This window comes from Prorops nasuta, unplaced genomic scaffold (assembly GCF_024137725.1).
Source record: "Prorops nasuta isolate Cenicafe-Biocafe unplaced genomic scaffold, Cenicafe_Pnas_1.2 PNAS00013, whole genome shotgun sequence".
NCBI lineage: Eukaryota > Metazoa > Arthropoda > Insecta > Hymenoptera > Bethylidae > Prorops > Prorops nasuta.
Window position 1 is genome coordinate 5,097,335 of NW_027116810.1, and position 7,491 is coordinate 5,104,825.

The following is a 7,491-nucleotide window of genomic DNA, read 5'->3' on the forward strand; positions in this document are numbered from 1 at the left end:
GGTTGGAAAAATAAGATATACAGAAATTCCTCTAAAAACCAATCCGCTGTCTCCAGTGTGATCTCCGATTCATCGATGGTCATAAAATAACCCGTTAAAATATATGTATATATATATATAAATGTATTAAAACTAATTTGGACGTTACACTGTCTTCATCCTTCGTATAAGTTGGAGCTGTAAAAAGTACATAAAGTGTTAAAAGTGTTGGCAACAAGAACAGATCTATTGAATGCAAAGATTTGTTAAGGATATGCCAGAGCAATATTAAAGATAAAGCAATATCTATATTAACTACTTACAATTACCTATGTCACTATATAAATTTTATATTGGCATAACCAATTGAATACATTTATTTATCTGTTAAGTTACCTGAAATTTATTCACATTTCATTTGAAATGTACACATAGTAGAATAACCTCTTTATTGGTTTTCCCTTTTGACAAAAGGTACTCTGGTTATGGAAAACATTGAAAGGAAATACATACTTTGATTCCCAAATAAGACAACATAAATTTCCTTAAATCTGGTGGTGTTGAAATTACTGGTTCAAGGCCTATTCTATTGGACAAACAGAAAGTAAAAGTTTTCATTTGATGTTGAAACGATATGAAATACCTCCAATATATCCTAACATGTTGCTATTATGACTTACAAAATTCATAAACATTTCAAAACTGTAAGCTCGATACTAGAATATTAATTATACTAAGTGGAAAGAGTACTGCATACATTTTGATCATAGTTTTATTGCTCCATGACCTAATATGAAATTCTCTATAGTATGCTAAATGTAAAATTTATTTTGTTTCTCGAAAGACGTCTAAAATTCTTATGTATTACTAATCAAGATTTATTCTTTAACTTACCATCTAAAAGGTACTGTAAGCATATTAATTAATATGCGCACACAATTGCAACCTCCTCAAGACAATACTGGAAAGATTTTTGTTGTTAACAGTTGCTGTTCATTCTCCAGGGTGAATTTGAGTTTACTATGATAACACCAATCCAAATTGCTCAATTAGTGAGCAGTGAATGTATTTTACACCTTGTAGTTTCCCTGCAATATACAGTTAAATATATACTCTGCGAACAGAAAATATTATTAAGAATCTATCAACAAGCTGTTTATAAAAATCCTACAATCATCAGAATTACCTCTAATATTAAGATATCATTGTTTCCTAATGTCTGACAGCTACTTCTCTTTCTATGATGATTTATTCTATTAACGTCATCCCAAGTTACTGATTTGGTGAACGATGAAAGCATTCCATAGCTGGTAATTTTCCTAGAATATAATAAGTTTTTACAAAGGATCAAAATCTCTTTATTAGAAGAATATTTGGGATTAAACAATAAAATTTATACTTATCTAAACATGATAATTTTTACTATCCATAACCTTTTCTAAAGACCATTTCTGCTATTCCATATTGTTCCGCCGTTCAAACACACGCATATCACACATTCAAATAGAAATGTCAACTAAATAGCTGTGTTCTAACTTAAGACAGCGCTAATTTGAGAATCACTCATATACTAAAAATTTATAGATGACCGTGCACATTTGCCAATTTGGCCTAGTAATTTTTCGGAGAAAATTCCCTCTACCATCTCAACACCTTGACGCTCTACTTCTTAAATCAGTACTCCTTAATCATGGCTAGTGATAAGGTGCCTAATTTAGTCGACAATGTCGAAATGTTCTTAAGTGAAGTTTGGGGTGAAGAAGCAAACGCGTCCGATGTACTGGACCTTTCCTTCAGTGATTTGAGTCTTTCGGACGATGCTCCATGTGTTGATTCGTTGCTTGAACTTCCGGATTTGCTTGAGTCCACGAAGGAAGAAAAGGACTCCAGGATACAGGACATTTTGGATCCGCCCTGTCCACCTGAACCAGAATCAGCTGACTTTGTCACAGAACCCATTACGTGACCTTCTCATGCACCATCACCAGCAATTGACTTAGCTGTTTTACACGCAAGTAGTTGGGAGATTGGAATTCTATACGATTCTACTGCAAAAGGACTGGAGCGTACACTCCGGGAAATATATTCTGTCCAACTTATAACCAAATGTTTTAAAAGGTCGTACTTTAATAGCGGTCAACACTTTTCCACATCCCGCTGGTTACCTGGTCTAGCACCGAGTCCTGAGGGTCCCGAGCAATAAACTGGGAACAATCGAAGAACCCTAATATACCTGATACTCTAATCACTAATCTAAAATTACTATTTTTGTATTTTTAATCAAACATATTTGAAATTATTATGAATACATTCCTTGTATTTTTAACATGAAAATGAGTCCAAATACGACATTAATCGAACAATTATTTCTTTTAGTTATACCTTGAAGCTGCTACTTTATTATCTATAAATTCTATTAAAAATGCAATTTTACTATATATCTTCGTTATGCGTTAAGTTAAAATAAATCTCCAAAATATTCGAAAGGACATAAACATGTTATTAAAAAATTAACAAATATTAATTTTAGTTTAAGATATGTTATGTACATAGAATAAACATACATAACTCATTGCTACAATAAGCATTATATAATTAATATAATTAATATTATTTTCATTTGAAGACATAATTAATAAATCTAAATTTATCATAGTTATACTAAAATACCAATAGCCTCATTGTAAAGGAGAAATACTCCTAATAGCGACAAATTCCTGAGTGTAATACGAAGCGCCAGACGCAGCTCGTTCACACTGTCGCCAAGGCTAAGTCCCGACACGTGGCAAATGCACTTCGACGGCAGTCGAATGTTCTAGAACAATGACGCATTTGACCATTGGGACCCGCAAATGTTACCATATAAGGTAATGTTTGACGCTGCACTTTGAGGGTAAGAGCCCCAAACGTGCAGCCCCAAAAATCAGTTCGACTCAAAAGCTAGAAGGAACAAGTCGAGTCTCCTAGGACCTACAGTCCTCTTATCTCTTAATTTTATCCAGGCAATCCTTTGTCTCTTAAAACTATAATTATCTAGCTCATAGCTCTGGTTATCAACTTGTATAAAGAAGAAACATTGTAAATCAAAAATCAATCAACCTTATTATACAAAAGAATTTCAAGTTTGTCGTGAATCAGCGATTGAATCACAACAAACTGGTGGCAGCGGTGGGATCCGTTGACTGGTGAAGATCAAACCTACATAAATCTTCATCCCAAGGAAAATCAAGAAAATTTTATTTCTTCGATCGACCAACCTCTACAAGGACGAACCGACGTGGACAATCATCGATACTCAACGAGACATCCGCCAACTTCGCCTTTCTCAGCAACGGAGCGACAAACCCACAACTTCGAGGTTCACCCCGCATACTACCTCACGACTACAAGAAATCAACGACTGGAAACCAGCAGAACTTGCAGCCAGCCAACCAGTGAAAATGAGCTTTTGGTGAGTACGGTACAAATCATATCAGTAGCAATTTTATTTGTGAACATTGTAACCGCGAGCCCATAGCGTTCGTCGTACTAAATTTCTTCCATGTACCGTAATCCCGATAATTCAGACCGAACTCAATCTGAACCTAGTTTAACTCCCGCGTTACATAGTGTACCTCGACCAAATCGTGTTTCAATCACCCGAGAGATAGATAGTTGCATCTCTCATTTAGGGAATAGAACCTTACGTACTCTTAGGGAAACAGACGAAGGAACCCCATTTCGAAACGTAAATACGCGAAGACGGAATATTCTAACTATGGCTCACCGTGGCAACGCGAACAACGACGCCCCAGATTTAGACCATAGTTACACCGCAGAACGTCTGCCTATCAGAATAGAAGACGCACCAACAAACACGATTCCTCATGACGAAACCGTCCCTCCTAGCGCCATAGATGCTGAAATTAGAAGGTTACACAACAGCATAAGGCCCCGCGAAATTAGCGCAATTGAAGAAGAAAACGCGAGACTGAGAGACGAACTCTCCAGACTACGCCAAGATTTTAATAGGCTCCCCGCGAGGACCTCCACGGCAAGACCGGCACAACGAACATCGTATGTGACTCCCTGCGAAAGAACTCGATACGTGCCAAATTTTGACGATGAGGAAGAAGAAGAACCTCATCACGGATATGCTTCCCTACATGTAACTCTCGGAAGAATTCCAAAGTATAAAGGAGACCCAGACGAGCTAGAACCGTTTGTGAATTCTATAGTTATGGCAAACCAAAATCTACACCCGTTAGATAGAGACGAATTTCTACGGCAGGTTAGATTCACAATACTAAGAGGCAAAGCTTATACTGAAACTAAGCACAAAGTAATCGAAAATATCGAGCAACTAATACGAGAATTAGAAGAAGCATTCAAACCCCGACGGTCTACCGCGACCCTTCAAAATAGTTTAAATCGATGCCGACAAGGAAAAGACGAATCGGTACGATCCTATGCTTCTCGACTAGAAGACATATTATCAGGTTTGAAAGAAAGATGCATCACGCCAGCAAATGACCCGGCTAAAAACGAAGCCATAGAAGAATTGTTAACGCAACAAGCGAAACATCAATTCATAAAAGGATTGAATTTTAAACTCCAAGTTATGGTAGCATCTTGCGAACGTGCAACTCTAAGAGAATCAATTGCTATCGCAATAGATCGTGAATCCTTGACTCGCTCCGACGAAGAGTACAGAACTCCACAGGGCTCGACCCATGGCAGACGCGATAACCAAGGACAACAACGACCCTCCGGACAACGGAATAATTCGCACCTCCATTGCAAACGCTGCGATAGGAAAGGACATGTAGCCGAAAAATGCTACGCGCGACTTAGCAACGCAAAACGGACTCAGAGTAACTCATCTTCCGTTAACAAAGTATCCACCTCTTGCAATTATTGCAAGAAACCAGGACACACCGTCCAACAGTGCCGCACCCTAAAAGCAAAGCGAGAAAGAGAAGCTCAACAGAATGCAAATAACTCAGAACAACCAATTAACGAAAACTTGAATCGACCAACACCTGTAGGAAATCTAACCGCTAATATGGTATTACATACTCCTATAAAATATTTGATCGAAGTACAAGCCGCTGAATTCATTCGACCGGCAACCTTACTCTTCGACACTGGAGCCGATGTCTCCATAATTAAAATAAGAGTCCTGCGCAAAGAAACAATAGCTGACAAAACTCCAATTACGCTAACAGGAATAAGTGGAACACCCGTGAAGATACTAGGGTCAGTTTACCTACACATAAAAGTCGGAAAATACACTATAACCCATAAATTTCAAATAGTACCAGACACCTTTTCGCTAATAGCCGACGGACTAATCGGCATGGATTTCTGGAAAAGAAACAGCTTCCATTATGAAAAGGATGTGTCCTTGACGATGCTGGGACACACCTGGCCAATGAAACAAGTAGTATCACGTACGGTGTCACTAAAACCGAGATCACAAACATTAGTAGCCGCGTTAACTGATAGTAAACAAGACGGTATTGTATACGGACACCAAATACTACCTGGAGTGTATATAGGTAACTGTGCCACTAGGCCAACCAACTCTACCTGCTGCGTCAGCATTTTGAACATCGCGGAGAAAGAACTCGAGATACCCTTGCCTACAGTTGTGTTAGAAGATATTCCGAGTCCACCGACTCAGGGCGACGACCCTTCTGTACCCATAACCGTATACGCTGTAAATAATTGCGCCAGCGATCGACTCGCCCGGCTAAAGTCTCAATTAGAACTAAATCATTTAAATCAGGAAGAATTGCGCACTCTAACAGAACTCTGTGAGGAATACAATGATATATTTCACTTAGAAGGTGACAAACTCCTCACTACTGAAGCGGTAAAACATACCATTACTTTGGTAGAAAATACCAAACCTATCTTTAAAAAACCCTATAGGTTACCTGAAAAGCATAAACAAGAAATTGATAAACAAATTTCCCAGCTAGAAGCCGACGGAATAGTACGGCCGAGCCGAAGCCAGTGGAACGCGCCACTGCTCGTGGTACCCAAGAAACCCAATGCACAAGGGAATATAAAAATGCGCATCGTCGTAGATTTTCGCAAGCTAAATGAAGCTACTATAGATGATGCCTATCCATTGCCAAACATCACCGAAATATTGGACCAACTAGGCCATTCAAAATATTTCACCACCCTTGACCTAGCCTCTGGATTTCACCAGATAGGCATGGCCGAAGAAGACAAGGAAAAAACAGCCTTCTCCACACCCCTAGGGCACTACGAATACAACCGCATGCCCTTTGGATTGAAAAACGCGCCAGCTACGTTTCAACGCTTAATGAACACCGTATTATCCGGACTTCAAGGGATCCAATGTTTCGTTTACCTTGACGACATAGTAATTCACGCCCCTACTCTAATAGAACTCAATAAAAGACTGAAACAAGTGTTCATTCGACTGCGTGAAAATACTCTAAAGCTGCAACCGGAAAAATGCCGTTTCCTTCGCAAGGAAACTTGCTACCTGGGTCATATAATTACAGACAAAGGCATCTCTCCAGACCCAACTAAAATAGAAGCTGTACAAAATTTTCCAGCACCCAAGAGCGTAAAGGACGTACAATCCTTTTTAGGCCTAGCAGGCTATTACCGAAGGTTCATTGACCATTTTGCTGACCTGTCGAAACCCATGACGAACCTATTAAAGAAAGGAGTGAAGTTCAACTGAACCTCCCTAGAACAATTATCATTTGAAAATCTAAAGGAAAGATTGACTACTGCACCACTTTTACAGTATCCAGACTTTCATCTTCCTTTCATTCTGACCACGGACGCCTCCAATAAAGCAATAGGAGCCGTGTTATCGCAAGGCGAGGTAGGCAAAGACCTCCCCGTTGCTTACGCCAGCAGAACGCTTAACAAGGCCGAAGTAAATTACAGCACCACGGAAAAAGAATTAGCAGCTATAGTTTGGGCTGTACAAAATTTTCGACCTTACTTATATGGTACTAGATTTACCATCATCACCGATCATCAACCACTCACTTGGCTTTTCAATATAGAAAACCCAGGCTCCAGATTGATGCGTTGGAGATTAAAGTTAGCCGAGTACGATTACGAAATTAGATACAAACCAGGTACTCAGAATACAAACGCAGATGCGCTAAGTCGTATATACGTGATCACACGCTCAAGAGCACGGCAAGCCGCCCCAAAGCCAACCGACTCAAACGAAGATGCAACCTCAGCTAACTCCGACGCCGAGGAAGAAACAGCTGATGAGAAATCATCGACCTATACTCCCACAATGATAAATCAAATCCTTTACGAGTATCACGATACTCCCTTCGGAGGACATGAAGGCGTAAATAGAACTCTGCAAAGAATTAAAATTAAACACGTTTGGCCAAATATGAAAAAAGACATTGAAGAATACATAAAAAAATGTGACAAGTGCCAGCGCAATAAAACAGGCAACGTGAAACGTGCACCAATGCAGATAACAGACACGCCAGTAGAACCCTTCGAAAA

General features: G+C 39.2%; 1 long non-coding RNA gene across 1 annotated transcript; it reads right to left on the reverse strand.

Moving 5' to 3' along the window:
• Positions 1-212: 212 nt before the first annotated feature.
• LOC136778165 (uncharacterized) lies at positions 213-1,309 on the reverse strand. Its single transcript, XR_010823373.1, has 3 exons — positions 1,166-1,309; positions 874-1,067; positions 213-565 (listed from the first exon to the last, which is right to left on the reverse strand). It is a non-coding gene; the product is annotated as an uncharacterized lncRNA (long non-coding RNA).
• Between the last annotated feature and the right edge of the window lie 6,182 nt (positions 1,310-7,491).